The sequence below is a fragment of the Canis lupus genome, chromosome 32 (assembly GCF_011100685.1).
Source record: "Canis lupus familiaris isolate Mischka breed German Shepherd chromosome 32, alternate assembly UU_Cfam_GSD_1.0, whole genome shotgun sequence".
Classification (NCBI taxonomy): Eukaryota; Metazoa; Chordata; class Mammalia; order Carnivora; family Canidae; genus Canis; species Canis lupus.
In genome coordinates, this window is record NC_049253.1 from 22919357 (window position 1) to 22938253 (window position 18897).

At 36.1% G+C, this 18897-nt stretch overlaps 1 long non-coding RNA gene across 2 annotated transcripts in view; it reads left to right on the forward strand.

Moving 5' to 3' along the window:
• The window catches only part of LOC106558143, an 88940-nt gene extending 82639 nt beyond the window's left edge, over positions 1–6301 (forward strand). For both annotated transcript variants that reach the window (XR_005382844.1, XR_005382845.1), the window contains exons 3-4: positions 3900–3991; positions 6134–6301. This is a non-coding gene — a long non-coding RNA (uncharacterized LOC106558143). The remainder of the gene's footprint in view (positions 1–3899; positions 3992–6133) is intronic.
• The last annotated feature ends 12596 nt before the right edge of the window (positions 6302–18897 follow it).

An 18897-nucleotide genomic window follows, 5' to 3' on the forward strand; every position in this document is an offset into this window, starting at 1 on the left:
TCATATAGACAAGATCTGTAGAAGCCTGTGTTGTAAATCACTGAGATTTGTGGGATGGGTAATTTATCTCAGAATAACTTATCTTGTCCTGATGGATAAAATCTCTCAAGGATGCACTAATCTTTCCAAGACTGATGTGTACTAAGACAAATTTTCCCATGTAAAGTAAAAATAGAATCTGCATGGGTCAGAATACTTCTGTGTGTGTGACCATTACATTCTCACACTGAGAGAACTTTAGTGAAAGCTGAATTATAGACCCAATATTCTTGGTCACAAATTTTTGTTCTTTGAGAGTGGATTCTGTTTCAGGAAATAGCTCTAATCAAAAGTTTTTTGGAACTAAATATAATAAGTGGCATTTCTCAGAAAAATGGCCTTGAGGGGAGAGCAGTTGTCTACTTTTTACCTTCCTGAAAATAGAAGGAATTCTCATCTTTCCCTTTGCCAAAATATTCAGAGGTTTTAAAAATAACTTTTGTAATATTTGACATTATTTTAATTAGATCTAAGACATTCTCATTCTACAATATCTACATTTCTTTTCCCCTCATGATGTCATCCTTTACCTCAGATGTAATTTCCATTTTGGACAACCAAAGGTTTTTTTAACTTAAAAAAACTGAAAAGAAAAGTTTTTAAAGTAGGCTCCATGCCTGGCATGAAGCCCAATGAAGGGCTTAAACTCATGACCCTGAGATCAAGACCTGAACTGAGATTAAGGATTGGATGCTTAACTAACTCAGCCAAGCAGGCATCCATGGCTAACCAAGTTTTGACAAAGATTGGGTGATTACTTTAGAATAAGGTGTAAAATGGAGTCTTAGACATTTTCTCTACCATTTTTGAAATTATTTTCATGAAGTTTAAATCACTGGCTGATAAGTAAATAATTCTGGCAAACTATTTGCCTTATAATCTCTCAAAAAAGGCTAAAAACACCTACAAAATTAAGCCACATTAAAAAAAATACAAATAGATTTAGGGATTGGTCTCTTTTGAACAGATAACTTTGTCATAATGACATAATGTCATAATGATTTTTTGTTTTGTTTTGTTAGCTGAGTCTCAAACATTTGCTTGCAGAATTCATTTAACCAAAGTAGTTTCTTCCCTCAGGAGTATTATTAGGATGGATTTTGTAACCTTTTTGAGGCCCTTGAGTTCACTAGCAGAATTTATATTTTCAATACCCAATAGAAATTAATATTTTAGAAATATAAATTCAAATATTTATTTGCATACTAACTTTTACTGAAGATAACGAATGTCTGAAATATTTAATTAAAAAATCTACTTACACAGTTTAAGGGATACCCAAGACATCACTCTGAAGGAAAATCCACTTAGTATTCTTTATCCAATCTTCAATTATAGACACAAAAAGTTTGTTAGGTCATAAGCATTTTTTCCCCCATTTAGTGTACCCTTGACATTTTGGGGGCAACTCAACATCCCACTTTGTTTTAAATAGTTCTCTCTCTCAGTTGGAGAATCTCTATTGTTTGTTTACTTCATGAGAGATTGAACTCATTTCCCACTGTGGAAACTGAGGGAGTCAGGGCATCATTTAGACGTGGCCAAACACACTTCTTTCTTTCGAGACTTTGGAATTTTGAGTGAAAGATACAAAGGGTAGGGGATCCCTGGGTGGCTCGGCCCTGGGGCATGATTCTGGAGTCCCTTGATCAAGTCCCCTGTCAGGCTCCCTGCATGGAGCCTGCCTCTCTCTCTACCTGTGTCTCTGCCCCTCTCTCTGTGTGTCTCTCATGAATAAATAAAATCTTAAACAAAAATAAAAAATAAAATAAGATAAAAAAGATACAAAGGGTAGTGGAAGGTTATTCGTTGCATCTGTGGTAATGGGCTGATCATTGCTTAGGGAACATTGCTGTAGTTCTTTTGGCCTTACCCTTAGAATCCACCCACTTACTATTTTAAAAACTAATTCTTCAGCCTCTGTCAATTCTATGACTCTCCTGATTTTCTTCCTGTACATTATCTTCTGCTAAGGTTAGTCAGATTCAGGTTCTTCAACTTGTTTTTTTTTTTTTTTTTTTTTTAATTGGAGTTCAATTTGCCAACATGTAGCATAACACCCAGAGCTCATTCCGCCAAGAGGTTCTTCAACTTGTAACCAAGTAACATTTCCACTGAAGACAATGGGAAAAGTTAGTTAAGTTTACATGATAATGAACATGTAACACTTAGTTTGAAGGTTTAAGTGACTATAGATGAATGCAGTTAGAGCAAGAAGCAAAGGTCAAATTTTAGTCCATCAAATTAGCAAGGATGAAAAAGATAAAACTACACACTAAGGAGAGAAGGGAAAACCCTCACATGCAGTGTTGAATATAAGTTGATAATATTAATCTATAGTGCAGTTTGGCATAAATTAACTTTATCTCTTTATTTAGAGAGGAAGAGAGGGGTGGGAAGGGGCAGAGGAAGAGGGAGAGAGAATCTTAAGCAGGCTTCATGCCCAGCACGAGCCCGACATGGGGTTCATTCTCACAACCCTGATATCATGACCTGAACTGAAATCAAGAATCAGACACTCAACTGACTGAGTCACCCAGTCATCCCTAAATTAACTTGTAAAATGAGCATATCCTTTGATTTAGCACTCTCCCTCCAAGTACTGACATCTTTTTTTTTTTTTTTTTAAGATTTTATTTTTTCATGAGAGACAGAGAGAGAGAGAGAGAGAGATGCAGAGACACAGGCAGAGGGAGAAGCAGGCTCCATGCAGGGAGCCTGACGTGGGACTCGATTTCTGATCCCTAGGATCACACCCCCGGCGGAAGGCAGCACTAATCCGCTGAGCCGCCTGGGCTGCTCCCAAGTACTGACTTCTAAAAAATAATATTCCTTCATTCCTTTGCATGTTGCTTTCCAGTTTCTTTTTTTTTTTAATTGTCAAAGAGATGTTCTCTTACCCATTGGATTCCTGCTTTGTTGAAGAATAACTGACCATAGACCATATAGGTCTGGACTACTTTCTTGCACCATACACAAAAAATATACTCAAAATGGGTCAAAGGCCTAAATATAATACTTGAAACCATAAAAATCCTAGGAAACAACACAGGCAGTGACTGCTTTGAAGGCTGTAGCAACTTGTTTCTAGATATGTCTCCTGAAGCAAGGGAAACAAAACAAAACACACTATTAGGAGACATCAAAGTAGGAAGCTTCCGTACAGTGAAGGAAATAATCAACAAAACTAAAAGATAACCTACAGGATGGGAGAAGATATTTGCAAATGACATATCTGATAAAGGATTAATATCCAAAATATACAAAGAACTTATAAAATTCAACTACTCCAAAATGAATAATCCAATTGAAAATTGGGCAGAAGACATGAATAGGCATTTTCCTAAAGAGACATACGGCCAATAGACATATAAAAAGATGTTCAACATTACTCATCATTAGGGGAATGCAAATCAAAATTGCAATGAAATATCACCTCGTACCTGTCAGAATGGCTAAAATTAACAACACATGAAACAGCAGGTGTTGGTCAGGATGTGCAGAAAGGGGAATGCTCTTGCATGGTTGGTAGGATTGCAAACTGGTACAGGCACTCTGGAAAGCAGTATGGAGGTTCCTCAAAAACTTAAAAATAGAACTACCCTAATCCCCAATGTAATAGTATTAGGAAGGCCTTTGGGAGGCAATTAGGTCTAAATGAGGTCTTGTGGGTAGAGACCCCATGATGGGATTAGTGTCCTTATAAGAAAAGAAAGGCTAGTGTTTTCTCTTTCCACCATATGTGGATATAGCAGGAAGTCTGCAAGCCAGAAAAAAGGCTTTCGCCAGAACCTGACTGTGCTGGCGCCCTGATTTTCCTATTCTCCAGAACTGTGAAAATTAAATGTCTATTGTTTCAGCTACCCAGTCTATGGAATTTTGCTATAGCAGCCTAAGCTGACTTAAGACACAGACACACAGAACAACATGGATGAACTTTGAGAACATTGTGGTAAGTAAAAAAGCCAGTCACAAAAAGACAAATACTAAAATATTTCACTTACATGAGGTATTTAGAGTAGTCAAAATCACAGAGATGGAAAGGTGAATGGTAGTCTCCAGAGACAGGAGGGAAGTGGAAATGAGGAGCTGTTATTTAATGAGTATAAAATTTAGTTTTGCAAAGTGAAAAAGTTCTGATTGTACAACAGTGTGAATTCCATCTTAGCACTACTGAACTTTATGTAAAATTTAGAAATTATTAAGATCATAAATTTTGCATCATTTGTTTTCACCACAATTAAAAACTGGAACCAAAAAAAAAAAAAAAGCAAAAAACAAAAAACAAAAAACTGGAACCACATGAATGTGTTCCCAAAAAATAAATAAAATTTAAATTTAAAGTAAAAAGTTGTTCAGGTAGTACAGGGAGTTTCTGTATACTCTTTACCCAGTTTCATGTATTGTTAATGTCTTATATTAGTATGGTTCATTTGTCACAAGCAATGCTAACCTCCGCAGTTTATTCAGATTTCAGTAATTTTTCTCTAATGTTCTTTTTCTCTTCCAGGATTCTATTCAGGATATCAACTTACATTTAGTTGTCATGTTTCCTTAGCATGTTTGGTCTGTGACATTTTTCAGGCTTTCTTTGTTTTTGAGGAATGCTGATCAGATATTTTATAGAATGCCCCTTGACTTATAACTGTCTAATGCTTTTCTCATGGTTAAACTGGGGTTTGGGTGTTTGAGAGTTTGGTCCCAGAGATGAAATGTAGTTCTCAACACATCATATTAAGTGTACTTGCTATCAACTTGGCTTATCACTGATGATGTCAACCCTGACCACCTGACAAAGTTATGTTTGTCAGGTTTCTTCACTGTAAATACAATTTCAATTATTTTTATTTTTAAAAAAATTAATTTCAGTTAATTAACATATAGTGTATTATTAGTTTCAGAGGTAGAGTTCAATGATTCATCAGTCTTGTATAATACCCAGTGCTCATTACATCATGTGTCCTCCTTAATGGCCATCAACCAGCTACCCATCCCCACCCCTCACCCCTCTAGTGACCCTCAGTTTGTTTCATATAGTTTAGAGTCTTTTATGGTTTATCTCCCTCTCTGATTTTGTCTTGATTTGTTTTTCCCTCCCTTCCCCTATGATCTTCTGTTTTATTTCTTAAATTCCACATATGAGTGAAATCATATGGTATTTGTCTTTCTCTGACTGACTTCTTTTGCTTAGCATAATACCCTCTAGTTCCATACACATCATTGCAAATGGCAAGATTTCTTTTCTTTCTTTTCTTTTTTTTCTTTTCTTTTCTTTTCTTTTCTTTTCTTTTCTTTTCTTTTCTTTTCTTTCTTTTCTTTCTTTTCTTTTCTTTTCTTTTCTTTTCTTTCTTTTCTTTTCTTTTCTTTTCTTTCTTTTTTTTTTTTGATGGCTGAATATATACCACATCTTCTTTATCCATTCATCTGTCGGACATCTGGGGTCTTTCCAGTTTGCTTGTGGACATTGCTGCTATAGATATTGGGGTGCAGGTGCCCTGTCGGGTCACTACATTTGTATCTTTGGGGTAAATACCTAGGGTAAATACCTACTACTAGGTATTTATTTGACCCAATTACTGGGTCATAGAGTAGTTCTATTTTCAACTTTTTAAGAAACTTCTATATTGTTTTCCAGAATGGCTGTCCCAGCTTGCATTCCTACCAACAGTGTAAGAGGATTCCCCTTTCTCCACACCCTTGCCAAAATTTGTTGTCTCCTGAATTGTTAATTTTAGCCATTCTGACCAGTGTGAAGTGGAATCACATTGTGATTTTGATTTGTATTTCTCTGATGCTGAGTGATATTGAATACTTTTTCATGTGTCTGTTGGCCATTTGTATGTTTTCTTTGGAGAAATGTCTGTTCATATCTTCTGCCCATTTCTTGATTGGATTATTTGTTCTTTGAGTTTGATAAGTTCTTTATAGATTTTGGATATTAGCCTTTTATCTGATATATCATTTGTAAATATCTTCTCCCATTCTGTCGGTTGTCTTTTGGTTTTGTCGATTCTTTCCTTTGTTGTGCAGAAGCTTTTTATTCTGATGAAGTTCCAATAGTTAATTTTTGCCTTTGTTTCCCTTGCTTTTGTAGATATGTCTAGCCAGAAGTTGCTGAGGCTGAGGAAACAGTGGTTGCTGCCTGTGTTCTCCTCTCTGAAAATGTGCAAGGAATGATTCCCATCTTTTGGTACTGGTTGAGACCTGATTTGTGACCCAGTATGTGATCTATTCTGGAAAATAGACCTGGAAAATGTTTCATGTGCACCTGAGAAGAATATGTATTTTGTTGATTTAGGTTGGAATGTTCTGAATATATCTGTGGAGTCCATTTGGTTCAGTGTGTCATTCAAAGCCCTTGCTTCCTTGTTGATCTTCTGCCTAGATGATCTGTACCTTGCAGTGAGTAGGGTGTTAAAGTCCTCAATATTATCGTATTATTATCTATGTGTTTCTTTAATTTTCTTATTAATTGGTTTATATAACTGTCTGCTCCCCTGTTAGGCACATAAATATTTGTAATTGTTAGATCTTCTTGTTGGATGGACCCTTTAATTATGACATAGTGTCCTTCCTCATCTCTTACTACAGTCTTTGTTTTAAAATTTAATTTATCTGATATAAGGATTGCTACTCCAGCTTTCTTTTGATGTCCATTAGCTGATAAATGGTTTTCCACCCAATCAATTTCAATCTGGAGGTGTCTTTGGGTCTAAAATGAGTCTCTTATAGACAACATATCAAAGGGTCTTGCTTTATTATCTAATCTGATACCTGTATCTTTTGATTGGGGTTTTAGCCCATTTACATTCAGAGTAACTATTGAAAGATAGGAATTCAGTGACATTACATTACCTGTAAGGTCACTGTTTCTGTATGTTGTCTCTGTTCCTTTCTGGTTCATGTTATTTTGGGGCTCTCTCTTTGCTTAAAGGACCCCTTTTAATATTTCTTGTGGGGCTGGCTAAGTGATCACAAATTCTTTTAGTTTCTTTTTGTCTTGAGGGCAAATCTCTCCTTATATTTTGAATGACAGCCTTGCTGGATAAAGTATTCTTAGATGCATATTTTTCTCATTTAGCAGTCTGAATACATCATACCAGTCCTTTCTGGCCTGCCAGGTCTCTGTGGATAGGTCTACTGCAAGTCTAATGTTTCTACAATTGTAGGTTAAGGACCTCTTATTTCAAGCTGCTTTCAGGATTTTCTCTTTGTCTCTAAGATTTGCAAGCTTCACTATTATATGTTGAAATGTTGATCTATTTATATTGACTTTTAAAAAAGATTTTGTTTATTTATTCATGAGAGACACACAGAGAGAGGCAGAGGCACAGGCAGAGAGAGAAGCAGGCTCCGTGCAGGAAGCCTGTGGGACTTGATCCCAGGTCTCCAGGATCATGCCCTGGGCCGAAGGCAGAGGCTAAACCACTGAGCCACCCAGGCTGCCCTATTTATATTGATTTTGAGGGTCTCTGTGCCTCCTGGACTTGAATGCCTGTTTCCTTCCCCAGATTAGGGAAGTTCTCAGCTAAAATTTGCTGCAATATACATTCTGCCCTCAACTCTGTCTCTTTCCTCTTCTTCTGAGACCCCAATTATTCTAAAATTGTTTTGCTTTAGGGTATCACTTCTCTCTTGAATTATCTCCTTGTGATCTTGTAGTTGTCTCTCTTTTTCTCAGCTTCTTTATTCTTCCTCATTTTGTCTTTATCATTAATTGTTTCTTCTGTGTCATTTATCCTAGCAGTTAGTCTCCATTTTTTATTGCATCTCATTAATAGCCTTTTTGATTTTGACTTGATTCGATTTTATTTTTTTTTTGTTTATTCAGAAAGAGATTCTCTAATGACTTCTGTGCTTTTTTCAAGCCCAGGTAGTAGCTTTATAATTGTTATTCTGAACTCTAGTTCTGACATCTTACTTATATCCATACTTATTAGGTCCCTGGCAGTCAGTACTGCCTCTTGTTCTCTTTTTTTGAAGTGAGTTTTTCTGTCTTGTCATTCTTGCAGAAAGTGGTCACTTTTTTATTTGTAGAATTGCAGCAATTCTTTTCTTAGTTCTCCATTTAAGTTCATAGGTGTCCAGAGTGATTTAATGGCAATCTAGCTGAATTTCTGGGACCAGACAAAACTAAGATGTCCTACTTCTCTCCCATCTTTGTTTTTCCCCTACACTTTTATTTCTCTTTCTCTTTCTCTCTCTCTCTCTTTTACTTTCTATACTCTACTCTTTATAAACAAGTCAGTAAGTGCCACCCCAAATCAAGGGGAGGTGAGAGTTAAGCCTCACCTTCTTGAGGAGGAAAGTACTCACATAAACTATTTTGGAATTCTATTGTGTGGGAGATTCATCTCTTTCCCTTTAACTTATTTATTCAATCATTTATTTGTATCAGTACCGACATAGATATTAATTTTATACTTTGGGTTATAATTCAATACTATGGTATTTATTTTGCTGCTTAAATTGTTCTAGTTTTAGCTATTGGGACTTTTTTTTTTTTTTTTTTTTGGTTCACTTCTGTGTCCCATTATTTAGGTTTCAGATGTTTTTTTACTTTCTGGCACTAAAAGATGCTTCAGAATCATTTTGTATTTTCCCTAACTTGGTCCTAGAACTTGTCATTCTACCAAGGATCCCTGATTTCTTTTATTGGAGAATGGTATTAGAAACCAAGTTCCAGGTACTGAATATGTTTGTTGCCACTGGAGTGTCCTTGCCTCTAAGTCCTCTCAGTGGACCAGAGGACATTTTCTCAGTGGACAGAATGTCTGCTCCCACCATCAGCCATACATGCACTTATTTTTTCAATCCTAGTATATGTGTATAGCAGTTTCAGTATTATTAACCTGTATTCCTGTGTGAAGACAATATTTAAGAAGTTCCTTTTTTGCTGTAATCTTTCAGTGTTCAGTCAAAAGTATAAATTATTAAAAGGAGATTTTCAAGAAAGTGCTTAAACTTGACTTTAAAAAATGTTTTGAAAATTATACAAAATATATACAACTACATTATTATTATTATTATCATTATTGTTATTATTATTTAAAGGGTTTATTCTTAAGTAATCTCTACACCTAATATGGGGCTCAAACTCACAATCCCAAGATCAGGAGTCACATGTTCCACCAACTGTGGCACCCCATTACATTATTATTATTAAAGATTGAGGGAATATAGAAGATGTAACACAAACCATAGCTAAGATTTTTGTTTATATCCTTCTAATCCATTTATAGTGATGCGTATGTATGCATACACATATGCATGTGTGTATGCACACTAAATCTACGAAGAAACTTATTGTCTCATAGTTTGGAGGCTATAAGTCTGAAGTCAAGGTGTCCAGTGGGCCATACACTTTCTGACAGCTGTAGGAGAGAATAATTCCTTCCTTTTTTTAACTTCTAGTGTTTGCTGGTGATACTTGGTGTTCTTTGGCTGGTAGATGCAGTACTCCAGGCATGTGACCATTTTTTGCTGTGTATCTTCAAAATGTCTTCCCTCTCTGGGTGCCGGTGTTTACAAAGTGTTCTCTCTCTTGTAGGGATACCACTCATATTGGATTCGGCTCCATTCTACTTGAGTATGACCTCATCTTAAGTAATCTGCAATAAATCTTTTTTAGGGGCACCTGGGTGGCTCAGTGGTTGAGTGTCTGCCTTTGGCTCAGGTCATGATCCCGGGGTCCTGGGATCGAGTCCCACATCAGGCTCCCCACAGGGAGCCTGCTCCTCCCTCTGCCTATGTCTCCACCTCTCTCTGTGTCTCTTATGAATAAATAAATTAAATATTTAAAAAACAAACAAACAAGAAATGCTTTTTAAAAATAAGGTCACATTCAGAGGTACTGGGGGTCAGGGCTTTAACTCACCTTTTATCAGGGACAAAATTCAACCTGTAGTAGGGCTTTTTTTTTTTTTTTTTTTGCTTTCAAAGGCATTAAAACACTGAAAATAATCTTGTGCACAATTTTGTGTATGTGTATGATAGTCTTCAGACAGAGTTTCAGAAGAGGAATTGTTGGGTCAAATGATGTATACCTTATATTTTTTGCAACATTCTGCTAAATTGTCTTTCTAAAAAGATTCATTCACTTGCCATCTTCCCAGCACTGGATGGAAGAACTTGTTTCCTCACCTCCCTGTGAATACTTACTGTTATTTAAAAAATTGCCTTCTATTGGGACAAAACCCTATCTTAAAATAAAATGGAAGATAGAATATTTCCCTTTTTGGCCCTCAAGTAGCTTTGATTGTGTCCTAAATCTTTCAAAGTCTTTTTTTTTTTTTTTAACTTTTCCCCAGAACCAACAGGGGCAAGAAAGCTAACTCTTGGTCTCAGTAGCAGATAGACCCATCCTTTCTTCTGTCTTCTCTGCCACCTGAGTTCTGCTCCAATCTCAAGTTCTTCTTCTTCTTTTTTTAAAAGATTTTATTTTTTATTAATGACACACAGAGAGAGGCAGAGATGTAAGCAGAGGGGGAAGCAGGCTCCTCAAGGGGATCCCGATGTGGGACTGTGGGATCATGCCCTGAGCCAAAGGCAGGCACTTAACCTCTGAGCCACCCAGGCATCCCTCAAGTTCTTTATTTCTTTTCCTATCTAAAACCAAAACCAAAAAAAAAAACTCCTGGACACATCAATGGATGCGAAAAAGTGTTAGGGATGAGGTTGAAAGTGCTATTTATACTAACAGTTTTTGATCTTCAGTTAAACTGGTTAAAAGGTCCATAAACCATCCCTTATTTCCTAGTTAGACTTTTGTAGACTATTGCAAAAGTGTCCATTGCAGTGCAAGAATACATCCTCAGAGTTTAGGGAGGGGTACTGTGGCATTTTTTCAAGGGGCAGTGATTCCCATGTGTGATTTACCATCTCTGAGGCTTCCTAGTACCTGTACCTGTGCTTGATGCCTAAAGCTCCAAGCAGAACTGATGGAAACATGAATAAGAGGAACTTTTTACATTGCAGCCACCAATATTAACCTGCTCTCTCCCTCTACCAGGTGAAAATCTCCTTCTATTTTAAAAAGGCTCTTTACAATGATTAACAAATGTCCAGTAGATCTGCAGATGGTTGCCCTAGAGAACTGAGTATTAAATAGTATGTGAAAGAACTGCCTAAAGCCAGGAGAAGGACCCACCAAAAATTAGGACAACAGTAACCAGGGCTCATATAGGGTCATAGGTCACAGTGGAAAACTTCATAATTCACAGGGTATTGGATATAATAGTTTAATCCTAGATTAAATACAGCATTGGTCCCACCTAACCAATGTTAAAAAGCAAGACCCAAAAAGGTTAAATAAAACTCAAAAATCCTTACTGGGGCGTGGGGGGCACCTGGGTGGCTCAGTTGGTTAAGTAGCTGCTTTTGGTTTAGGTTGTAATCCCAGAATCCTGGGATTGAGCCTTGTGTGTGGCTTCCAGCTCAGCAGGCAGTCTACTTCTCCCTCTGCCCCTCCCCCTGCTTGTGTGTTCTCTCTCTCAATTAAATAAATAAAATCTTTTAAAAAATGTTTATAGGAGTAGAAAAATATTCAGCAACCAAGCTAACATTCATGATTTCAGGGATCATTAAAAATTGCCAGACATGCAAAGAAGCAGGAAAATATGATGCATAATGAGGAGAAAAATCACTTAATTAAAACTGACCCAGAGTGGTATAGATATTAGTGCCAGCAATTGAGGATATTAAAATAGTTTTATTACAATATGCCATAGTTTAAAAAGCTAAAGGAAATATTAAATGTGCTGAGACACAAAATATTAAAAAACAAAGCCAAATCAAATTTCCAGAGATGAAAACTATAATATCTGAGACAAAAAATACACTGTAGGAAATAATGACAAACTACATATTGCAGAAGAAAGTATTCATGAACCTAAAGGTAGAAATAGAAACTGTCCAAAATGAGGGGCCCTTGAGTGGCTTTGGTGGTTGAGTATCTGCCTTTGGCTCAGGTCAAGATGCTAGGGTCCTGAGATCAAGTCCTGCATTCTGTGGGGAAACTGCTTCTCCCTTTGCCTGTGTCTCTGCCTCTCTCTCTGTATCTCACATGAATAAATAAATAAAATCTTTTTTAAAAAAAGAAAAAAACCCAAAATGGAACACAGAGTAAAAAACTTTGAGAAGGGAACAAAATATTAGTTATGAGACAAACATCAAGAAACTTAATATACATGTAATTTAAATCCTTGAAGGAAAGGGATTTAGAAAGAATATTTGAAGAAATAATGGTTGAACATTTCCGTATTTGATGAAAACATAAACCTATAATCCAAAAAGCTCAACAATTTCTAATTAACTGAAACATGAAGAATATGATATCATGACACATGAGTTGCTCAAAACCAGTGATTTTCAAAAGAAAATTTTGAAAGCAGCCAAAATGAAAAAACATGTGATATATAGAGGAACAAAGATAACAATGATGTCAAATTTCTTTTTAAGAAACTATTGACGTTGGGGGATCCCTGGGTGGCACAGTGGTTTAGCGCCTGCCTTTGGCCCAGGGCGCGATCCTGGAGACCCGGGATCGAATCCCAACGTCGGGCTCCCGGTGCATGGAGCCTGCTTCTCCCTCTGCCTGTGTCTCTGAGCCTTTCTCTATCTCTCTCTGTCTCTCTGTCTCTGACTATCATAAAAAGAAACAAAACAAAACAAAAAAAACCCAGCAACAACAAAAAACTCTTTCAAGAAATGCCCTTTAAAAAAAAAAAAGAAAGAAACTATTGACATTGGACAGCCCGGGTGGCTCAGCAGTTTAACACCGCCTTCGGCCCAGGGTGTGATCCTGGAGACCTGGGATCAAATCCCTCATCAGCCTTCTGCATGGAGCCTGCTGCTCCCTCTGCCTGGGTCTCTGCCTCTCTCTCTCTCTCTGTCTCTCCTGAATAAAAAAATAAAATCTTTTTTTTTTTAAAGAAACCATTCACATAAGAATACAGTGAAGTACAACTCTAAGATACCAGAAGAAAAAACTAGAATTCTATACCCAACAAAAATATTTTTCAAAAATGAAAGTGAGATACTTTTTCAGAGATACAAAGCTGAAAGAATGCATTATCAGATTTATGGCACAAGAAATGTTAAAGGAAGTCCTTCAAGAAGAAGGAAAATGATACCAGATAGAAATGCAGATCTACAGAAAGGAATGAAGGGCACAGAATTGCCAATCGCACAGGTAAATGTATGACTTTTTTTCTTATTATTTAAAATTTTTAAAAGATAATTGAACAAAATTAATAATAATGTATTGTGGGAATAATACATAGGTAGAATTAAAACATCTGACAAAAATAGCACAGAGGTTGCAAGGGGAGAAATGGAAGTATACTATTTTTTTAATTTAAATTCAATTTGCCAATATATAGTGTAACACCCCGTGCTTATCCCATCAAGCGCCTTCCTTAATGCCTGTCATCCAGTTACCCCATCCCCCTACCCTCCTTCCCTAGAAGTATACTCTTGAAAGGTTCTGATGCTATATGTGAAGTTGCATATTATTACTTTAAGACAGACAGGGATAAGTTAAAGATGAATGTTTTGTGGTGGCCCTTAAGTTACCTTTGAAATAATAAGACAAATTTTATAGCAATTAAGTTGGAAAAAGAGAAAGGAAAAAAAGGAATTGTAAAAAAAAAAATAATAATTTGAAGGAAGTCTGAAAAAGAGGAAGAGAGAATCAAGAACAGATGGGACAAATAGAAAATAAATATCAAGATGGCAGACTAAAACCTAACCCTACCAATAATCACATTAAATACAATTGGTTTAAGTTAACATTATAAAGTTGCAGGTATTTGTTTGCCACAAATATTGTCTCCCCCTTACTTAAACAGTAGAACTCCTGAGTGTTACCTGTGTACGTGATTGCCCAATAGTCATCCTTGTGGCCAAATGTAGCCATATTACTAAGTCCTGACCAAAGATCCATGAACACAAATATGCACAATTCTAAGATGTGTCCCTAAAAGAACTGGCTTGTGCACTCCGATTTTTCCCCCTTTCCACAGGGTGGCATATGGTGAGAGTTGGAACAACCAACTGAGACTATCCTGTAACTGGATAAAGAAGCAACATGTCAAGGACGGCAGGGTTACACTACCAGCCCTTGACTGTACACCTCGGGACTAGTTCAGGAAAGAGTGATAAGCTTCTATCACATACACGCTGCTTCCTTAATTTGGGTTACCCCACAGCATACTCTGAGACAAGGACTTGTTTGCAGTTAATTTATTTGAGAAGTCATCCTAGGAAACAAAGGCAGGAGAGAAAAGGCAACACAGGGTGCAGGAATCCGTGGGGAACTGCTGTAGGCACATCCTATGGGGGATTCTCCAGGAAACTCAGAATCACCCACAATAAGTAGGGATTCTGGGACATTTCCTGACTGACTTCCTTTCCCACTGGATGAAGGCATTTTCTCCCTGGGGTATTTACTCTCCAGCGCTGTCACTGTTCCAGAAGGCACGTTCATGTGCCACTGTGGGTGAAGCGGTCAGCAATGTGAGGTGCCATCCTGTCTGAATAATACAGTATTATTCCTGTGTGTTTTCTTTTTTTTTTTCCCTGCGTGTTTTCTTATGTAAAAGTAGTCCAGCTATCACAATGAAAATGGAGCATTTCTAATAAGAAAGGTATAGTTATTTATTGTTTTGCTTCTGAGATACAGGACTCTATACTTTGAAAAACAGTGTAGAATCACTACTTTTTTCCATATTTGCTTTATGGAATAAGAATAACTATTATACACTCCACTTTGGTAGTATCAATTATCCTTCACAAATTTGGTGTAAAAACATTGACCTACAGCCTTTGTAATTTTAATAATTACCAATTTTCCATTATTTGGTTAAAATTTTCAAAGTCTAGTTGATCTCATTTCTTTTACTATTTATTATGGATATTCTGGCATCATGGGTTAGCTAACTATACCATAAATACTCAGTTTCCTTACTTGTTTGTCACATTGCAAATTCCTAGACATCATACCTTAAATATTTTTCCTAGTAAATGTAATATCTGTTTTATGTTGGGGTAATAAGTTATGTGCCCAGTACGTGGCCTTTGGCTTCTCATTTAATGCACAGTAGGTGTAAATTAATATATCACAGCACAGCTTTTCAGAGGGCTATAACTAGACTGTGCCTACAGCTGGTTTGCAGTAGAGAAAATTCTCTTCTAAAAGAGCTACAACTTTGTGCTTGTGTCCAAAATTTAAAGATTTCCTTCTTGGATGTGCTATGTGTTTCAAGGATTCTACTCTGTAGAACATTTAAGAAAACTCTTGCAGAATCAAGGATTTCAGGTAAGAAATGGTTTATTTTTACATTGCTAATAAGTAGGAAGTAAATTTCTCATTACTAAGGTTTGAAAAATATGTATTTTGAGGAGATAAACATTTCAAAGTTATTCTGGGGGACATGAAGAATGCTAACATTTCTAAAGTTATATTTTGGAGAAAATATAAATGAAGATCAGGATATCATTCAAAAACAAAATGACTATATTTTAATTTTTAAAAAAAAATTTCTTTAATGCCCACATTTGGATGTACCATTTGAACCAGTTTTAACACATTTAAGAGTTTAGAAATAAGATTATACAGTTACTCCCTCCATTAAAATGAAGTTTTCAGAATCCAAGTACTGCTAGATTCCATTGTTAATGCCAAAACCAGAACCCCAACAACTATACGACTAGGCTTAATACTTCTAATGGCAAGAATAATATGAAAGAATTCATGATCAAATCTTTGGCTGACTAAAGGTGGATGAAATGGAACTTATTTTTCAGGGTGTATGTTTTACAGTTATAGAATAATGCTGCAAGACAAAATTGTGGGAAAAATATTTACTATGCCAATTATAGGAGTATCAGTGTTAAATTATATATAGGGTACTTTGGTAATATCTCTCAATAATTAGATATGCCTTTGGTCCAGCGATTCCATTATCAAGAATTTATCCCCCTTAAACTAACATACAGAAATATATATACATAAATGCCCAGTTTTGCAAATTGTAGTGTAAGAACTGGAAGCAACTTAAACATATGTCAATAGGAAATTAAGTATATTATGGAACAATCATACATGTAATGACGTTTAACTATTAAAAAGAATGAAGTTTATTTTCATGTACCAACATGGAAAATTCCCAATATACACATTTTTAAGGGAGAAAAGATAATGCAGAACAGTAGGCATATTATATTTCTCACACACATGAAATAAATATATGTATGTATGTATTTGTATTCTTGTATATATATATCCAAATTTTCTATGATGAGGCCCAAGAAACTTAATTTTATCACTGGATTGTGAGACTTAGGTTTGGAGTACAGAGAGCTTTGTTTTTTATTTTCCCCTTTTACTGCCTTCAGCCTTTTTGAATTTATAAAGAAAGTCGTGTGCATGTGTAGTTTTTATAGTAAACAATTACATTACAAACAGAATTGAGTGATTTTTAAAGACTTCCAACTTATTGATAATAAACTATGGAGAAACAAAGTAATATAGGTTCATTGACATCTAACTTTTTCAAATATACTACTTCTAAGAAATGACTTGGGTAAATTGATATTTGATGATTTTTAGTTGTCTCTGATTTTGTTCCTTTCATTTCATTTGTTTGGTTTTGATTATTTACTTCTGGCTTTTTAAGAGGGTACTCAATTGTCCTGAGCTTTTTTTAAATAAAATAATAGTAAAGAAGTTGTTTTGTGTGTATTTTTTAAAGATTTATTATTTATTCATGGAGACACAGAAAGAGAGGCAGAGACATAGGCAGTGGGAGAAGCAGGCTCCCTGCGGGGAGCCCCATGCTGGACCCTGGAATCATGCTCTGAGCGAAAAGGTAGACGCTCAACTGCTGAGCCACCCAGGCATTCCCTAAAGAAGTCTTATAGAAGCTCTAACCCGGGATCCCTGGGTGGCGCAGCGGTTTGGCGCCTGCCTTTGGCCCAGGGCGCGATCCTGGAGACCCGGGATCGAATCCCACGTCGGGCTCCCGGTGCATGGAGCCTGCTTCTCCCTCTGCCTGTGTGTCTGCCTCTCTCTCTCTCACTGTGTGCCTATCATGAATAAATAAAAATTAAAAAAAAAAAAAAGGTCTTCCCTTAAAAAAAAAAAAAAAAAAGCTCTAACCCAATTTAGCAGTCAGTCATGGTTTATTTTTCCATCATCTTAAGTTGTTACAAAATAGCCACAGGCAAATTCCATTCTGGCAAATTCTCCATTATGAGTGCAAGGAGGTGGGGAATTAGGATGGGATCTGGGGAGAGTTGCCGCAGGATTTGCTGGCAGCTTGTCTTGGTGGGGATCATGGGGCTCCTACCTTTCCTTACTGAACTTTGTCTCTGAAAATGGGACCTGAATATGATGTAAAAAAATTTCTCCCCAAGAAGAGTCTTTGCTTTGTTGCTAAACTGTATGGGTATTTTGAGAACCACTTCTAGTCTGGAAGGGGAGGCTTATGCAATTGTTTTATACAATTTTTATTAGTGAAGTTTTTTCAAATACTTTTATTGTCATTTATATTTTGGAAAGTATTGAAAAGTGTAAAGACGTAAATATCAATCCTTCCTATTTATCAGGCAAACATTCACAATTTCACCCTCCAGGGACAGTTGTTAATATATTACCATTTGGTGTTTTAGTGCATTGTGAAATACATAGCTGCATTGGATGTATCTCTTTACACTCTTTTTGTTTAAATTATATGCATTTCCTCCTCTCATTGTTAAAAAACTTTCCTAAACATAAATTTTCACAGATGCTTAATATTCCATTCTGAATATATCATATTTTGCATAATCATTCATCTAAATTTGGATATTTAAGTCAATTCCTTTTAAAAATTTTTAGCCTCGGGGTGCCTAAGTGGCTCAGTTGGTTGAGGGTCTGTTTTTGGCTCAGGCAGTGATCTTGGAGTCCAGGGATTGAGTCTGGCATTGGGCTCCTTCCTCAGTGGGGAACCTGCTTCTCTCTCTCCCTCTGCTGCTCCCCCTGCTTGTGCTCTCAACTATCAAATAAATAAATAAGATCTTAAAAAAGAAAACCCCATAGGATAAAATTGGATTAAAATGGTTGAAATGACTGCAGCTGTTATGTATAGTCATTAGTTCATCATAATGAACTAATTTGCTTTATAAACAAAATAAATTTATATGTAATCGTAAGCCGATGTTTAATAAGTTGTTTCACTTCAGATTTCATTTAAAGTAGGAGTTTTATTACTTAAAATCTATGCAAGACCATTAAAAAGAGGATTTGACTATCAAATGACAGCACACCGAGTTAGTAGAGAAGCACAAGTAAGTCCTGTTTGTGTTTTTTACCTCATAAGTCATGTAGAAAATATATCCCCCCCTTTTTTTCTTAAAGATTTTATTTTTAAGTAATCTCCATACCCAATGCAGGGCTTGAACCTGCAACCCTGAGATCAAGAGTCACATGCTCTACTGACTGAGCCAGCCAGGTGTCCTGAAAGTATATTTCCTCAAGGGGAGTGGAGTCATTATTCAATTTATGCACAGGTAAATTATCCCTTTCATATATAGGCAGTCCTCACTTTGCACAGTAGTGTGGGGCAGTAATTGTGCAAATGATCTTAAAATCATGGGAAAAAAATCATGATAGTTCTGTGATCTTTAAATATTTTTTTGTCAAAACACTAAAATAATCTTTACCGTTTATGGTTATATGTATATAAGGACACACAAAAAATAGTATAACTAATGTTCAATACACTGTAATATAAAACATATTAATATGCTTTGTTTGTAAAAACTTCAACATAGTTTGAATAAACCTTGTCTTCTTGTCCTACAACTTACAATAAG